At 41.2% G+C, this 18,204-nt stretch overlaps 1 protein-coding gene and 1 pseudogene across 1 annotated transcript in view; one reads left to right on the forward strand and one right to left on the reverse strand.

Annotated features, from left to right (window-relative positions):
- WDFY2 (WD repeat and FYVE domain containing 2) overlaps positions 1-18,204 on the reverse strand; it is a 213,878-nt gene that overhangs the window by 82,794 nt on the left and 112,880 nt on the right. The gene's annotated exons all lie outside the window — the stretch shown is intronic.
- LOC114235336 (40S ribosomal protein S3a-like) lies at positions 1,520-2,237 on the forward strand (annotated as a pseudogene).

Genomic DNA, 18,204 nt, shown 5'->3' on the forward strand with positions numbered 1-18,204 from the left:
CCGTACCTCTGCTACACCCACAAGCCATGCCCACCAGCCAATCAGGAGCAAGTATGCAAATTAACCCAACCAAGATGACGGTTAATTTGCATATCCAGGCACAGAGCGAAGACTGAAGACAGCGTAGAAGGAAGCCAAGCGCTGCAGAAGGGAGCAAAGCTGCGGAAAAGCAAGTGGGGTGGCTGAGACAGGAGGGAAGCAGGCAGGGTGGCGAAGAAGGGAGGGAAGCAGGCGGGGCGGCGGAGATGGGAGGGACAGGCAGGGCGGCGGAGATGGCCACAGGAAGCCCTATTCTTGCAGGAATCTTCCTACAACAAGCCTCTAGTTCAAATAATAAAAGAAAAAAGGAAGAGAGCCTAATTGCTAAAGATAGTACTTTTTGTAATTGATGCCAAAAAATAAAAGAGCACTTGGTTTTGACTCAAATCTCAGGACTAATCAATGTTTTACTTCCTTGTTCAATAGGAAAACACCATAATATGTTGTTTTTTTTTTACAATTAACATATAACATTTTATTAGTTTCAGGTGTACAAAATAATGACTTGATATTTGTATTCACTGTGATGAATTGTTTTATAAAGTTAACTGGTGCTAACCATGGTCTTTGTGCTAAAATGCTAAGTTACATTTTTCTGGATTTAAACTAACAGATTTTCAGCCTGAACATTATTTAAACCAATAAGTGTGCAGAGAGCAAGTAATGAGCAAACATAACCTATTCAACCCAGTTTTACTAGCCAAAAATGGTGCTCACAAGAAACAAACTGGCTTAAAAATTCAGTTTTTAAAAATTTCTTTAAACTTGAGATGGCAAATAATTATGTCAAAAACTTTAATTTCAGATAAAATTATTAACTTTATCAAAAAGTAAATTAAAGTTCATCTTTTCTTGAAATGAACAGAATTTCTGCTATAAAATAATAATATTTATTGAGGCCTTTATATAAATTACCTCATGTAATCCTCTTAACAATCCTGTGAGGCACATATTCTTCCTAATCTACAGTGAGTAAATTGAGCCTTATGTGAAGTTAACCAACTTGTATGTCATTATCCAGCTAAAAGATGACAGAGCTGGAATTCAGATGCAGCTTTCTCTGGGAGCAGTTCATACCTCAACAACCAGGATATCTGCCCCTGATATCTGAGGCAAAGTGTGTTAACAATGATTTCTCCCATGAATTCTGATAACGGGATAGAAAAATAAAACAATCACTTATTCCATATCACAGCTGGTGGGAAACAAGGGCTTCTATAAGAATGACTAGAATGTAAGAATGAAAGTAAAAGAATAAAGAAACTCTGGAAGGAAACACAGATGCAACTAGCTTGGTTTTCATTCACTTGAAAACTATTACTGAGGTTTCAATTTGTGCAAGACTCTCTACTGGGTATTGGAAATACCAATGCATGCAATGTTTCCTGCCTTCAAGTTGCTCAGGCTAATGGAGGTTAAAAACAAACAAACACACAAAAAAAAACAAGGAAATTAGTCTTTTGGCTCTCTGTGCAGCACCATGGTGATCAGCAAGAACAAGCACCTTATGAAAGGCAGAAAAAGAGGAGCCAAAACAGAAGTGGTTGATCCATTTTCTAAGGAAGATTGGTGTGATGTGAAAGCACCAGATATGTTCAATATACGAAATACAGAAAAGCACTAGTCACGAGAACTCAAGGAACCCAAATCACATATGATGGTTTCAAGGGTCATGTTTTTGAAGTGAACCTAACTGATCTGCAGAATGATGAAGCTGCATTTAGAAAATTCAAGCTAATTACTGAGGATGTTCAGGACAAAAACTACCGGACTAATTTCCATAGCATTACTCTTCCCCATGAAAAATAAGCTCCATGGTAAAAAAATGGCAGACCATGACTGAAGCTCATGTTGATGTCAAGACTACTGATGATTATTTGCTTCATCTATTCTGTGTTGGTTTTACTAAAAAAAAAAAAAAAAAAGCAATATTCAGGTTCAGAAGACCTATTATGTTCAGCATCAACAGGTCCACCATGTCTGAAAGAAGACGATGAGAAATGACTTGAAAGAATTGGTCAATAAAATGATTCCAGATAGCATTGCCAAACTATTTATCCACTCCATGATGTCTTTCTTAGCAAAGTAAAGTGCTGAAGAAGCCCAAGTTTGAACTGAGAAAATTCACGGAGCTTCCTGGTGAAGGTAGCAATTCTAGAAAACCTACTGGGAATGAGACAGGTGCTAAAGTTGAATGAGCCCCCAGTCCAAGAATATGTTTAAAATGCAGACATTTAATGGCAACAAATAAAAATCCTATTTGTGAGGGGAGGGGGGGAAGGTGGAATAAATAGGGGAAAAAAAAAGAAAACAAGGAAATTAGAACGTACTAAATTTCTCCTATTTACTATTTTGAGGAATTCTATGTGTTATCTTACTTAATATACAATCATATAAATTAATATGTATGTAATATACATATAAACTAATAATTAATTACACATAAATATTATAGTAGAAATTTCAACAAAATGCTATGAGAGGCCTTAAGAAGGGCCTTTTAACCCTGCCCTGGAAGAGGACAGGCTTCTCATAAGAATGGGTTTGGGGCTTTAAGCTAATTGTTGAAGGTATGAGAGGAGTTCCTCAGGGGGAAGGAAGCAGGAGGTCGGTAAGGGTAACAGCCTCTTTTAGCAAGGGGACTCCATGTATGTGGGCATGGATGTGTGAACCATACAAGTATGATATTTGGGTAAGAGGGTTTGTAATAAATGAAACTGACAAAGTGGGCAGGAATTAAGAAATGTAAATTATATTCTTCCAGAAGTTGTTGAAAGTCTATACACAGAGGAGTGGCATGATTACACTAGAATTTTAGATATGTGATGGCAGAGTATCTACAGGAAACTAGATAAGAGACAGTAGGAATAGTCAGGGGCTTACTGCAACAGTCCAAGCAAATGCTGTGAGGGACAGAAAGATTTAAAGTATTGGTGAAAATAAGCAAAAAAGGAGTCTGGAGACAGCTCTGAGGTAAGTCAGTAGGCCAGGGCATTGATTGCTGTGAGATTTGAGGGGGAAATATAGATCTACTATAACTCCTACTTCTAGTTGTGGCTTCTCAGTGATGTCATTTACTGAAGGAAGGAAAAAGAGCATATGTTGGGGAAAAGAGAATTATTTCTATTTAGAATATGCTAAATCACAAGTCTTAGAGACTCCCAGGTAGGAATGCCATGTAAGCAGCTAGGAGTCATAGTTCAGGCTCAGGAGGACAGATGGGCCATCTTGAGAACTGTAGATGTAGGATAATTAAGCTGCAGGCGCAGATCACCAAGAAAGTTTGCAGCACAAGGCAGAACCTTGGAGACCACTGACATCTAAGGCTTTGCCAGAGAAGGAAGAGCCAGTGAAAACATCTGGAGAGCCCTAGCCAGTTTGTCTCAGTGGATAGAGCGTCTCCCTGACCACCAAAGGGTCGCTGGGTTCAATTCTGGTCAAGGGCACGTATCTCAGTTGCAGGCTCCTCCCTGGCCTGGGCCCTGGTCCGGGCTCATGCAGGAGGCAACCAATCAATGTGTTTCTTTCCATTGATATTTCTCTCTGTCTTTCCCTCTCTTTTCCACTCTCTCTAAAAATCAATGAAAGAATATCCTCGGGTGAGGATTAAGAAATAATAATAAAATAAATATCAAAAAAATTAAAAAAAACATCTGGAGAGAACTTGGGGTTTACTAAATTGAAAATAGCACACGCATGCATATAAGCCTAACCAATGGACACAGACACCAGGGGGGTGAGGGCACAAGTGGGTGGGGTGGGGATGGGAGGCAATGGGGGGGATAAGGACACATATGTAATACCTTAATCAATAAAGAAAAAATAGCCAAAACCGGTTTGGCTCAGTGGATAGAGCGGCGGCCTGTGGACTGAAAGGTCCCAGGTTCGATTCTGGTCAAGGGCATGTACCTTGGTTGCGGGCACATCCCCAGTAGGGGGTGTGCAGGAGGCAGCTGATCATGTTTCTCTCTCATCGATGTTTCTAACTCTCTATCCCTCTCTCTTCCTCTCTGTAAAAAATCAATAAAAATTATTTTTTTTTTAAATAAAGAAAGAAAAAATAAGAAGAAATGAAGATTTACTAGGGACTGAGCTTGACAGTATGGTAAAATGATTCCATAATTCAAACCAATAGGAGAACTGATAAAAGCATAAGAATACAGGCTATGACGGTAGATAACAATATAATAAAAAGACGTTGAGAAAAACAGGAAAAAAGAAAAGAAAATAGCACACTAATTACCCAACCCACTGGAAGGCACCTTTTCAGCTCTTTTCTCTTCTAGCCAAGACAGACAAGCTCTGGGCAAAAGAACCTGCCCTACCTTTCCAACCCAAGTGACCAGTTGGACCTGAGTGATTGCTGCTGATGGAAAAGCTGTGCTGTTCTACATGCCAGTACAGTTAGCAGTCTTGTGGCAATTGTGTAATCTGCCTCAATGAGGTTAATGTGTAACACTGATAGTTTTCTTCCTATACTAAGAGTATTGATGAAAATGTCATATTCACTGGTAACTGCGAGTAGAGTTATCCCCCATCTGTGGGAATAGATGAGTGAATTGTGATTTGTGGCCCCTACATTCAAGGTGTAGTGCTACAGGAGCCATAAATAAACAGGGAGGGGAGCCCACTTTGTAAACAAAACCTCCTCTGGGTTACCACCACCCTGAGTCACTATAGCATCCAACTGCAGCAAAACAAAGAAACACAAGCCCAGCAGCAAACCCCAGCACTGCACCCGTGATCAGGGCAGACTCAATGCCACTCCCTTCTCTAATATAAGCTTCTAGGCAGCAAGGCTAGAAAAAAGCCTGCTTTCAAGACTCTCTCAGAGCAGAGTAGATGTAGGAACACGAGATGATGGCAATTCAGTGACAAAGGGACTATAAAAGAAAAACTGTGTCCTTCACACATTTTGGCTCAAGTTCTCAAGCTTTATAGAAAAAGAATAAATGGTAGATGGCTCCTTGGGGGTAGTTTCATGACTCTGTTGTTGTCAAGGTACTCTGGGAGGAATGCCTTCAAAGGTGACTGACATGGAATACCATATCAGCACTTCTAGGCTCTGAACCTTGTGATCTAAAGGACAGTGACATGAGAACCATGGCCCAATATATAGTTTGTGTAAATAATTAACTTAAAATAAAAATTGGAAAAATATTTGTGCACACAGAAGATATTATTTTCACATGTCTACATGGAAATAATTATAAAAGATTTGTGACAGATTCCTAGTGTTAAAAAAAATTGTAGGACCACAGATAGCTCTATACTCTTACTCCAGTGAGTAAGGTTGTCTCTTGTGACGAGAAATTTGCTATATCTTCTCCAGTCACCCATTCAGAGTATCATTAGAAATTTGCACAATTCACCGAGCCCAACCTTCTCCTGAGGGTAATGAAAATTAAAATGGCAACAACCTGGATAAAAAAAACTTTGCAGAAAAAATTTGTATTTGACAGTCCACATTTTGCAAATTACTGTGATAAGGCAGCAAAGACTGAATGAAAATGGGACTAGGAATAAGTTAAATAATCAAGGAGTATGCCACCATGAAGCCACTTCCTCTTCTTGGAACCGGCCAACTAAATCCACATGACATAGATTATAACCAAGGCTTCCTGGTTACCACCAGTGGAGGATGCTGCTGCTAATGACAATAATGTTGCCAGGAGCTAACATTTATGGAGCACTTGATATACACAGGCATTGTTCTAAAAGCTTAATGTATATTATGTCAGATAATCCTCACAACAACTCTATAAAACGGAAATGTTATTCTCATTTTACAAATAAGAAAACTAAGAATAAAGCAACTTGCCCAGGGTGACACAACTGGTAGAGTGAGAGCTGTGATCTGACTCAGGTAGTTGGATTCAGACTCTATGCTCTTAACCTATCTATACTGTCAACTTGATTGACTATATTAATTAACTCACTCATTAATTCATTTGATAAATATTTACTTACAATTCATGGACACTGTACTGGGGTGTCAAGGATATAACAAAGAGTCAAGCAGAACAGCCAATGTCTTGTGGAGCTTATGCTGAATATATGTACCAATCAAATCATCACCCAAATAAGTATAAAATGGCAACTAAGACAACTGCTACAGAGGAGGGACACTCAATGCTATGAGCAGTTATAATCCAGGGACATGTTGGAAGGTTGGGGAAGACTTCACTAGGGAAATAAAAAGTACACTATCTGAATGACGATAGCTTAAGTAGGTGAAGAGCGGAAGGAAGCATATTCACAGAGAGGCTCTGTGAAAGGAGGGAACATAGTGAGTATAAGGGGTTAAAAGTTGGCCACTAAGGCTGAAACTCCAAGAGGAAGGGCTTTGCACAAAAGGAGGCTGCAGAGGGCAGGGGCAGACATGACAAGATCGCATAGGCCACGTGAAGAATTTTGGCCTGTGTCCCTAAGAGCAAGGGAAAGACACTAGAGATGCTTGGCAGGGGAAATAACAAGGTAAAATGTGTTTCTGAAAGATCCTTCTAGCTCCAATATAGAAAACAAATTGGAAGCAGAAGGGATATGGAATGACCAGGGAGGGGGTCAACCGAGGGTCCAAGGAGAAGACGATGGAACAGGGCAATGGTGGTGCTGGTTGGTGGGTGGGGGTGTGATAATGATGATGATGTTGATGATGAAGAGGGATGGAAGCTGAAAAGTATTTAGAAGGTAAAAATCAATTAAGTAATGGACTGGATAGAGTCGAGAAATGAGGAAGGAAGATGGCTCCAAAAATCCCTGGTTCTTCCAACAGGGTAAACAGTGGTTACAGCCACTAAAATAGGAACACTGAGAAAGGCCAGGTTTGTAGGGAGGAACAATGAGTCTGATTTTGGACCTGATGAATTTGAGGTTCCTTTGAGATAATCAACAGGAAATATTAAGAAGGAAGTTGGAACTTCAGAGAACATGTTTGTTTCTCTCCCTTTCTCTCCTTCTCCCTTTCTCTCTCTAAAACCAATTAAACAAGAGCATATCCTCGGTGAAGATTAAAAAAAAAAATAAGTTGAGCTATTATCAAGAGTTGAGTAGCAAATATAAAGCCGTGATATGGATGAGACTGTCTAGAGAGAAATAGCGAGGGCCTAGGAGCAGATACACTCCAACGCTGAATCAAAGCTCATTCGACGACATTCTATGATGCAGAGACAAAACAGCCAGAGAGGAGGAGGAAAACCAGAACAGTATTGTGCTATTGGATGCATTATAAAGAGAATATTTCAGAAAGAAACAGCAGAGCTAAATGCTGCAGGGAAGTCAAACATGATGAGGACTGAAAAATGTCAGGTACATAGATCCACATGGAGGTCTTTTTATTTTTTTAAAATATATTTTTATTGATTTCAGAGAGAGAGAGAGAGAGAGAGAGAGAGAGAGAGAGAGAGAGAGAAACATCAATGATGCGAGAATCATTGATCAGCTGCCTCCTGCACGCCTTCTACTGGGGATCGAGCCCACAACCCTGGGCATATGCCCTTGACCGGAATCGAACACGGGACTCTTCAGTCCGCAGGCCGACGCTCTATCCACTGAACTAAACCAGATAGGGCTGGAGGTCTTTTGTAACCACAGCCAGAGCTACTTGGGCAGACTAATGAAACTAGAAGCCAGACTGCAGTGGTCTGAGAGAGGGAAATGAGAAAATATAAGAAGTGACTATGGACAACTCTTTTGGGAAGTTTGATTATAAGAAGAGAAGTGAGACAGAACACTGGGTGAATAGGAAAGGGAGTTGTGATGTTTTAGCCTTTGTTTCCAATAAAAAGAAACTTGAGTGTGTTTAAAAGCCAATGTGAAGAATCCAAGGTGTTGAGCAGGAGTTATTAAGGTATATCACTAAGGGAAAGTAACTTGAAAAATAATACACTCATCAATTCCTAGCCATTGCCTTTCTGAAGCATGGATATGCTGCTTGATATGGCCAAAATAAGAAGATGACCACCTTCTGAAACAGTAACACAATGTCCCTATAAGGACATCTAATGTGGCAAATAACTCCTGTAGTTAGTATATAAATAATTTCAATTCACTGGATCTCCTCAGCACCCAATTTAAAATACAGGGCAATCTGGTGCCGCTATGGGTATTCATGCTATAGAATCTGTCTAAAAGTGGGATCAAGAGGACCTTCAGAATTTTATAATGGCAGGGAGGTACCACAAAAGTGTCTTGGGACACGGAATGCTCTTGGCATCTGCATTCACTACTACTTGACCAAGTTTTTAGATGACATGCAGGTACTGAACAATAGACATCAGGGTTACATGTACAGTGACATAACTAGAGGAAATAGGTTTGTCCTTGAGAGGTTCTCAAAAGCTCTATGATCCACATAAATATTGAAGGCACACTAACTCTCACAAAAACAGTGGTTTCCATGATAAAACCATCTTCAAGGAATTATGTTATATGAATAAACAGTAAGAAACTAGCATGTTGGCAAACTAGGACTCCTTTTTTATTTTAAATCCTCACCCAAGGATATTTTTTCCATTGATTTTTAGAGAGTGAAAGGGAGTGGGGGGAAGGAGGGAGGGAGGGAGGAAGTGAGCGAGGGAGGGAGCGAGGGAGGGAGGGAGGGAAACATTGATGTGAAAGAGACACATTGACTGGTTGCCTCCTGCCCACTCCCCAGGGCCAGGGATTGAACCTGCAACCGAGGTACATGCCTTTGACCGGTATTCCAATCCACGACCCTTTGGTCTGTGGGTCAACACTCTAACCACTGAGCAAACCTGCCAGGGCGGCACCCTAGGACTCTTGCAGCTAAGCAGAAAAAGCCATATATGCGTAAATTTCTAATTTTTATATTTAAGTTCATTGCAATTAGCACAAACTCAGAAGAGAATAATTATGTAGCAGTATATAAAAAGAACTCACTTTAGAAAGTCCAGTGCCATAAAATGATAAAATGGTCTTTTGTGGTAGAAACCATGGAATAATGAATCATAAGTTAGTATAAATAATAGTGAAGTTATGTAAGAGTTTAAAAGAAGGAGGCACTAGAGATTCCTGGTTCACGTTTCTCTGAACACAGGACCTCCGGGAACTTTCTTCAAATCAACTCTGTGTTGACCTCATGATTAGGATAGTATATTCATGTATGGTGTCACACTAGCAATCCTAGAAAGCAAGAATATTCCAGAAACTATATTAATTCTTCTGTAAGAACAAAATTTGGATTGCATCACGATTGACAAGTCAGCTTTAGCAGTGCTATCTCTGAGCTAATCAGGGGGAAGGTTTTCAAAATATTTTCTCTCCAGTACGAGTGGCCCAACTGTACGTTCCATTTGGGTACAAGAGAAGTGCCTCATTCATATGTTACTTGTGTCAACGGATGGTCCTTGGCGCCAATTCAATGCCAACATAATCCCCAATATGAGGTGCAGTGAAGAAGGAAACTTTATTCAGTACAAACAGCTCAATGTACAGCATGGCTGTGAAAACAGCTAGACTGTGAGGGGCCATGACTTTCTTCAGCCATGACTTTCTTTAGCTAGGCAGCTCAGCTGTGCTCTGCTCTGGTCTGCCCCTTTGCTCCCGAGTCACTCTGTTCTGCTCTTGGTGTTTCAGTTCTAGCACTAGCCAGGGAAAATGCAGCCTTCAGTCTTTCCTAGAAAGGGAAAATGTGCTCCTTAAGCCAGAGGGGAGCTGGCTTATATGGGCAGAAATCCCTGCCCCTTGTCCATGATTGATCTGTCCTCATGTAAATAAGGACTCCAAAACCTCCCAGTCTGATTGGCCCAAAAAGCACTGTCCTGCTAGGTCAGAATAGAGCCACTCTGGTTGGTTGGAGCTGTGCAGCTCTGATTGGGTGGGAAAAGCCTCAGTCCTGTTGGTTGAAATAAGATTCCAGGACTCCTTTGTAAGGGCTGGCTCAGAGTGCAGGAACACAATGAACACAGGCAGTTCAGCAGTTCAGTGTAGGCTTCTCCCTAAAGTGCAGTTTGCGTGAGAGGCTCTTGGGTGGAAATGGCTGCTAGACTCTGTTTTGTTGTTTTTAACTTTAGTCCAGTTAGCCACCAAGAGCCCTTTCTAGTAGGTGTCTTCTTTCTCAGGGTTCATACTTTTCATCACTGTAGAATGTGATCTCACCATTTGGGTTCACTCCCTGTAGGCTCATATAACCCACAAAAATAAACAACTCATCCAAAGCACCTCATTACATTAAATTCTTTAAAAAATCCTTTTAGCAATGGCTTGATGCATGGAATAACACAGCTTCCAATTTATTATTGTCCATCCTAAGGCAATTCTTGCCATTGGACTGTGCTAGTTGTATGAAGAAATCAGCTTGATATTATAAGAAAATCTATCCAAGGCTCAGGGAAGTCCTAGCTGCCACCACTGTCTTGATGGCAGTGACCTACCCAAAAGATCACTTAATCTAGGGGAGGATGGCATTAGATTAAAATTAAGGCCCTTCAATTCTAATATTTTATGTCCCCCAAGGGGATTTTGAATCATCCTCTTTTAATATCTTTGGATACCTCTTCCTGAAGGCATCATATTACACACTCACAAATTTGATTCCTAATCAACAGTTAGAACACTATTATGGAAACACCGTAGGTACAATATAACCAACTGTACTAAATTGAATAGTGTCCTCTTGAAATTTATATCCACCTGTAATCTCAAATGTGATCTTATTTGGAACTAAGGTTTTCACAGATGTAATTAGTTCAAATGAAATCACAACTGGATTAGAATGAGCCCTTAATCCAATGACTGGTATCTTGTGAAGACACAGAGACAAAGAAGAGGGAGAGAAAAGATGGAGGCAGGGACTGGAGTGAAATAGCTACAAACCAAGGAATGCCAAGAATTTCCAGCAACCACCAGCAGCTCCAGAAAGGCAAAGGATTCTCTCCTAGAGCCTCTAGAAGGAGCCTGGTCTTTTGTCTTTTTTTTTTCTTCTTCTTTCTAGCCTGGCCTTTTTGATACCTTGATTTCAGATGTATAAGCCCAGGAACTGTGAGAGGACAAATTCTTTTTTAAAGCCACCAGTTTGCAGTACTTTGTTACAGTGGCCCTAGGAAAGTAATATAGCAGGTATTGCTATGCTGCAACTGGTGAGGACTCATCTGGCTGTCATGGCAATATACAAGGTGTCCCCCCAAAATTCATACACACTTCGAATAATTATTAATTCCAATGGATTAAATTTGAAAAAGAAACATCAATTGAGCTGTTAAGTGTGTATACATTTTTGGGGGACAACCTATACATAGACTGTTACAAATACTACAGTATCTTGGACCTCCTGAATGTAATAAAACACTTAGAGTTCAAGATCCCGGGTTCAAGTGATAATAACAGATATGATGATTCTTAAATTTCCTTCTATGGAAGCTGAAAATTAATAAATAGAAACTCAAAATTCTTCACATGGCCTGTGTGATCCTGCCATGTCTGCTCCTGCCCTCTGCAGCCTCCTTTTGTACAAAAATGGAGTTGGGAGGTTAAAAGAGAGTGAACTCTCATACACACGTTACTCAATGCACACTACTAACCACAACAGGAAGAGATGTACCTTGCATTTCTGACAGGAAGTGCTACTACTTTAGCAGAAGGAAGAAACGATTCCTCCTTGTCCAGTAACAGCTCAGCCAATGGGAGACTGACATAATGGAGCCAACGGAAAAATCACTATACTTCAAACTTTCAGTTTCCTCTAATGGACTCTCTGTTTAAAGCAGCTCCTCCCAAGTGCAATAAAAGGGTGTTTTCCTACTTTGTTTGTGCTTGTTTCACCATTTGAATGCATGTCCCACATTTTATTCTTTGTTGTTCTCAAACAAATCCATTTTGCTGGAAAATTATATCTGGTTATTTGTTAAAGGTCATTTTAAAAGAGGTAATTACCTTTTATTTAGAAAAGTAATATCCCCTCTTACAGAAACTACATTCCTCTCCCTTGAAGCTACAGGAAGGGGACACTTTCTGCTTCCCTATTACAACAAGGACTCTTCTGCCTGAGTGATGACTATAATCTCTGACACTAATTCCCCATCTAAGATTCTGCCAAGACATACACCATTCTGAATTCCATCATGTGAAGCAATTTTAGAAAATTAAGGAATACAACTAGTGAAATAGAATGACACAAAGTAATGCCATTGTAAAGTTGTTAATCTAATTGTAAATTATGAATCACCAAGTAATAATAAATGATAAAGAAGACATATTCCTTCAATAATCCCAAAAGTTCATCAGATTTCTAGTCTTGCCTGAAAAAGAGGCAATGAAAGCCTTATTAAAGCATATTTTAGGTCCCACAAACTCTCAAGAACCCATTATGTTTCTACTTTTTAAAAAAATATATTTTTTTATTGATTTCAGAGAGGAAGGGAGAGGGAGAAAGAGATAGAAACATATTGGGAATCAAGCCCGCAACCCAGGCATGTGCCCTTGACCGGAATCAAACCCGGGACCCTTCAGTCTGCAGGCCAACACTCTATCCACTGAGCCAACCGGCTAGGCCCATTATGTTTCTACTTAAGTTTCTTAGTTGCTTGCTTCATATATCTGTTTATAAATTTCAGATACCAGAGTTAAGCATAAAATTCTTAAATGACCACCCAAAGCAGTCACCTAAACACAGGATTCACTCATATTGTGTCAACTGCTGAGAGCAATTTATCTTGCCAGCTAAGTGCCCAACTTGGGCTTTAGCATCCTGATGACTTAAACGGAAATGCCTTCTCTCCTTCATTCAACAGACATTTTACAAAGCTTCTACAGTGGCCTAGGAATTCTGTTAGGACACAACACTGAAGCAGACATGGTCTCTGCCTTCAGGCAGTTCACAATCTAGTAAAAGAGATCCATAAATAAAAAAAGGTAATGCCGAAACCGGTTTGGCTCAGTGGATAGAGCGTCGGCCTGCGGACTGAAAGGTCCCAGGTTCGATTCCGGTCAAGGGCATGTACCTTGGTTGCGGGCACATCCCCAGTAGGGGTTGTGCAAGAGGCAGCTGATCGATGTTCCTCTATCATCGATGTTTCTAACTCTCTATCCCTCTCTCTTCCTCTCTGTAAAAAATCAATAAAATATATTAAACAAACAAAAAAGGTAAGAGGCAGGGAATGGAAAGCCTTTAGAAGGAATTCTTTACAGATGCAGAAATGACTCCAGGAGAATAAATTGGGGTGAGGAAAAAGCCCAGGCTTCAAGGCACAGAGAGACAGCTCCTAGCTCTGCTGAGAGATGCTAATTGATTAAGTAAGCCAGAAAAGACATGTGTACTCTCTAGGCCTTAGTGTCCTTATCTGAGAAATGTGAGTAATAATACCCTGGGATGATTATTGTAAAGCTGAAATGATATGATGTATGTAAAGCAGAGTGTCTGGTGCACAGTAGCTACCAATAAATATTTAATTTTCCTTATGTTTTCATTCCTTTGGATAATCTATGTGAACTCACAGTACTATCTATAATAATAAAAGCATAATATGCTAATTATACTGGACAGCTGAACGACCTTCCAGATGTCCTTCCAGATGACCTTCCAGACAAAGCCAGGACTATGAGGGCCGAAGCAAGCCGCAGATGCAAGGGCCAAGCCCCTTGCACAAATTTCGTGCATTGGGCCTCTAGTATACTATCCTATCTAATAAAAGAGTAATATGCAAATTGACCATACCTCCACCACACCCACAAGCCACGCCCACCAGCCAATGGGGAGCGAGTATTCAAATTAACCCAAACAAGATGGCTACAAACACGTTAAGAGCAGGAGGCTTGGGTTTCCCTGGCACTGGAGGAAGCCAAGCTTTCCACCTGCCCTGGCCAGCCGTGCCTCCTCTCAAGGCTACAAAGTTTCAATTATAGACGATAAATAAATCCCAACAAAAATGGCAGCAGCCACGAAGCTGGAGAGAGCAGGAGGCTTGCGTTGCCCCCGGCGATGGAGGAAGCCAAGTTTCCGAAGCCCTGGCCTGCCTTGGCCTCTGCTTAAGGCTACAAAGTTTCAATTATAGAAGATAAATAAATCCCAGATACCAAAGTTTCAATTATAGAAGATAAATAAATCCCAGATACCAGATACCTTGGGTCGCCAGGCAACGTGGCCAGCCTGCAAACCACAACAGGCCCCTCGCCCAGGCCACCCCACGCCCCAAGGGAACCCCCACCCTGATCCGGGACACCCTTCAGGGCAAAGCAGCCGGCCCCCACCCATGCACCAGGGCCTCTATCCTATCTAATAAAAGAGTAAGGTGCAAATTGACCATCACTCCAACACACAAGATGGCTGCCCCATGTGGTCAAAGATGACTGCCCCCATGTGGACACAAGATTGCCACCAAAAGATGGCCAGCAGGGGAGGGCAGTTGGGGGGACCCAGGCCTGCAAGGGGAGAGCAGTTAGGGGGGACCAGGCCTGCAGGGGAGGGCAGTTAGGGGTGACCAGGCCTTCATGGGATGGCAGTTAGGAGTGACCAGGCCTGCAGGGGAGGGCAGTTAGGGGTGACCAGGCCTACAGGGGAGGGCAGTTAGGGGTGACCAGGCCTGCAGGGGAGGGCAGTTAGGGGCAATCAGGCTGGCAGGGGAGTGGTTAGGGGGTGATAAGGCTGGTAGGCAGAAGTGGTCAGGGGCAATCAGGAAGGCAGACAGGCGAGCAGTTGGGAGCCAGCAGTCCTGGATTGTGAGAGGGATGTCCAACTGCCTGTTTAGGCCCAATCTTACCTGGATCGGGCCTAAACGGGCAGTCAGCCATCCCTCGAGGGGTCCCAGATTGGAGAGGGTGCAGGCTGGGCTGAGGGACACAACCCCCCCGTGCCCAAATTTTGTGCACCAGGCCTCTAGTAAGAATATAATAGCCAACAGAACTATCAAAACAACAAGAATCCATACAAGTTAAGTATCATTTATTTTTTTAATTCATTTTTATTGTTTAGACTAGTATTACAGATGTCCCCCATCCCCTGCCACCTTTACCTGGCTCCCGCCCCTGCCCCCCCCCCCCCCCCCCCCCCCCACACACACACACACAGGCCTTCACTGCATTATTGTCTGTATCCATGGGCTACTCTTTCTGCCTCCCTAACCCTTTCTTTTCAGATTTGTCAGTCTTTTCCATGTTTCATGTCTCTGGACCTATTTTGCTTGTCAGTTTATTTTATTAATTAGATTCCACATATAAGGGAGATCATGTGATATTTGTTTCTCTCTGACTGGCTTATTTTGCTTCAAGTAATACTCTCCAGGTCCTTCCATGCTGTCTCAAAGGGTAAGAGATCCTTTCTTTTTATAGCTACATAGTATTCCACTGTGTAAAGGAACCACTTTTTTTTATGAGACAGTCTTTCTCCCCCCCCACCCCTCGCTAAATTTATTGGTGTGATATTGGTTAATATGATCATACAGGTTTCAGGTGTGGGTTTCCATGTTACAAGGCATATATGTTACATTGTGTGCCCACCTCTCAAAGTCAAATCTCCCGTTACCATATATAAGGACCCCTTCATCCCCAACCCCCTCTTCCCTCTGCCAACCACCATACTGCTATTTGTATTGTTTCCAAGGGTTTCAGTTTTATATCTCACATATGGGTGAAATCATATGGTTATTAGCTTTTTCTGTCTGACTTATTTCACTTAGTATAATATTCTCAAGGTCCATCCACATTGTTACAAATGGCACTATTTCATATTTTCTTATGCCTGAGTGGTATTCCATTGTGGATATACAGTGAGTGGCCAGATTATTATGGCCACCCCATCAGTACTTCGTTGGGACACCTTTTGCCTTCAATACTGCGGCAATTCTTCTTGGCATTGACTCCACGAGATGTTGAAAGGTGATGCAAGGAATCTGACACCATGCCTGATGAATAGCACTGTCCAGTTCTGTGAGATTTGATGGTTGTGGAACCAGCTACCCGATGGCTCTTTTAACTTCATCCCACAAATGCTCAACTGGATTGAGATCTGGTAATTGTGGGGGCCACCTAAGCAAGGTAAAGTCTCCCTCATGTTCTTGAAACCACTCTTGCACAATACGAGCACCGTGGCATGGCACATTGTCTTGTTGGAAGAAGCCATCTCCATTGGGATACGCCATCAACATGATAGGATGAACTTGATCAGCAACGATACTTAGGTATGTTGTGCTATTCAGACGTTGTTCCACACGAATTAAAGGGCCCAAATCATGCCAGGAAAACATGCCCCAAACTATAACACTGCCCCCACCAGCTTGAAGGGTTGTACTCATGCATGTGGGGTGCATGCTTTCATGCTGTTTCTGCCAAATTCTCACTCTGCCATCTGCATGATGCAACTGGAAACGTGATTCATCGGACCACATGACTTTTTTCCAATGCTCAACTGTCCACTCCTTGCGTTCCTGTGAAAATTGGAGACGTTTTATCTTGGTAACTGCAGACAGCAAAGGTGTTCGAACAGGCCTTTGGCTTCCATATCCCATACGATGCAGTGTATGGCTAATTTGCCTACAAACTGGCAAATAATAATCTGGCCACTCAGTGTATACCACAGCTTCTTTATCCAGTCCTCTATTATGAGACACTTTGGTTGTTTCCAGGTCTTGGCCACCGTGAATATTGCTGCAATGAATATAGGGGTGCATATAGCTTTGCAAATACATGCTTTCCAGTTTTTCAGGTATAGTCCCAGGAGTGGGATAGCTGGGTTGTATGGTAGCTCTATTCTTAACTTTTTGAGGAATCACCAGACTGTTTTCCACAGTGGTTGTATCAGTCTACATCCCAACCAGCAGTGAAAAAGGGTTCCCTTTTCTCCACAACCTCTCTAACACGTGTTATTGCTTGTCTTGTTGATAAAAGCCACTCTAACAGGTGTGAGGTGGTATCTCATTGTAGTTTTGATTTGCATTTTCCTAATTGCTAGTGAGGTTGAACATCTTTTCATGTATCTACTGGCTGTTTGTATGTCTTCTTGGGAGAAGTGTCTGTTCACGTCCGCTGCCCATTTTATTTTATTGGGTTGCTTGTTTGTTTGGTGTTGACTTTTATGAGTTCTTTATATATTTTGGAAATTAAATCTTTGTCAGAGTTACTGTTTGCAAATACCAGCTCCTAACTGCTTGGCTGCCTCTTTGTATTGTTGTCAGTTTCTTTTGCTGTGCAGAAACACTGTTTTATCCACTCATTTACTGATGGGCACTTGGGCTGTTTCCAGATCTTAGTATTGTAAATAACACTGCCATGAATATAAGGGTGCATATATTCTTTCTGGTTGGTATTTCGGGATTCTTAGGATATATTCCCAGAAGTGGAATTGCTGGACCAAATGACAGTTCCGTTTTTAATTTTTTGAGGAATCTCCATACTGTTTTCCACAGTGGCTACACCAGTCTACATTCCCACCAGCAGTGCCCTAGGGTTCCCTTTTCTCTACATTCTCGCCAGCACTTGTTGTTGATTTATTGATGGTAGCCATTCTGGCAGATTTGAGGTGATACCTCATTGTAGTTTTAATTTTCATTTCTCTGGTAATTAGTGACATTGAGCATTTTTTCATATGTCTCTTGGCCATCTGTATGTCCTCTTTGGAGAAGAATCTTTTAGGTCCTTTACCCAATTTTTAATTGAATTGTTTGTCCTCCTTTTTATGATAAAAATTCTTAGCAAAGTGGGAATAGAGGGATCATACCTCAACATAATAAAGGCCATATATGACAAACCTATAGCCAACATCATACTCAATGGGCAAAAACTAAATGTGTTTCCCTTAAAAACAGGAACAAGACAGGGTTCTTAGCTTTCACCACTCTTATTCAACATAGTACTGGAAGTTTTAGCCACAGTGTTCACACAAGAAGAAAAAAAAAAGTGTCCAAATTGGAAAGGAGGAAGTAAAACCATCATTATTTGCAGATGATATGATATTTATATAGAAAACCCTAAAGACTCCACCAACAAAAAAACTAATAGATTTAATAAATGGATTTGGCAAAGTAGCAGGATACAAAATTAACATCCAGAAATTGATGGCCTTTTTATACACCAATAATAAACTCTCAGAAAGAGAAACTAAAAAAAGATAAAATAATAATCCCATTAACCACTGCAACAACAACAAAAAAATAAGATACCTAGGAATAAGCCTAACCAAGGAGGTAAAAGACTTATGCTCAGAAAATCATATGACAT

The sequence above is a fragment of the Eptesicus fuscus genome, chromosome 8, assembly GCF_027574615.1.
Source record: "Eptesicus fuscus isolate TK198812 chromosome 8, DD_ASM_mEF_20220401, whole genome shotgun sequence".
NCBI classification, from domain to species: Eukaryota; Metazoa; Chordata; class Mammalia; order Chiroptera; family Vespertilionidae; genus Eptesicus; species Eptesicus fuscus.